Source organism: Nilaparvata lugens, chromosome 7 (assembly GCF_014356525.2).
Source record: "Nilaparvata lugens isolate BPH chromosome 7, ASM1435652v1, whole genome shotgun sequence".
Taxonomy (NCBI): domain Eukaryota; kingdom Metazoa; phylum Arthropoda; class Insecta; order Hemiptera; family Delphacidae; genus Nilaparvata; species Nilaparvata lugens.
Window position 1 is genome coordinate 25686246 of NC_052510.1, and position 641 is coordinate 25686886.

At 34.6% G+C, this 641-nt stretch overlaps 1 non-coding gene across 1 annotated transcript; it reads left to right on the forward strand.

The window, feature by feature from the left end:
• Nucleotides 1–259: 259 nt before the first annotated feature.
• Nucleotides 260–331, forward strand: Trnag-ucc. The gene has a single exon. It is a non-coding gene; the product is annotated as a tRNA-Gly (tRNA).
• The last annotated feature ends 310 nt before the right edge of the window (nucleotides 332–641 follow it).

Below are 641 nucleotides of genomic sequence, written 5' to 3' on the forward strand. Positions count from 1 at the left end.
CTGATTTATCATTCATACTACACCATAATATAGTCAATGCCTATCACATTCAGCTTTTGAATCCAAATAAATATTTTTTTTTTACTTCACTACCATCTGTAAAATATTACAAAGTATCAGTAGGCAGAAGGCATAAAGGTAGAATTGTGTGAATTTCGCAAGGCTATTTGCTAGGACCCAATAATCGCGTGATAGAAGAGTCGTGACTGAGATCAGCTCCACTAAATAAGATTTGTCTTTGATTTTTCACTAACATGAAGCGATGGTGGTGTAATGGTGAGCATAGTTGCCTTCCAAGCAGTTGATCCGGGTTCGATTCCCGGCCATCGCACATAATTTTTTATTGAAATTCATAAAAAAAACATTCTGGATGTAATGGATGAATCAAAGTTTCCCACATTTGAGTTCAACTTCTGAAAAGAATAATAATGATATATTAAATGTAAGATGCATTCCAAATACAATATCCATATTATCCATTCTTTACAAAGCTTGTAGATATTATTAGATAGGCTAAATCCATACCTTGACTTCTTGACTTCACAGTCTTGGTCTGTCCTTTGAAAGAACTTGAAGTACCTTACTTCACAATCTCCTCCAGATGTTATCAGTTTGACGTTTCCGTGACTGTGAGAGTATTA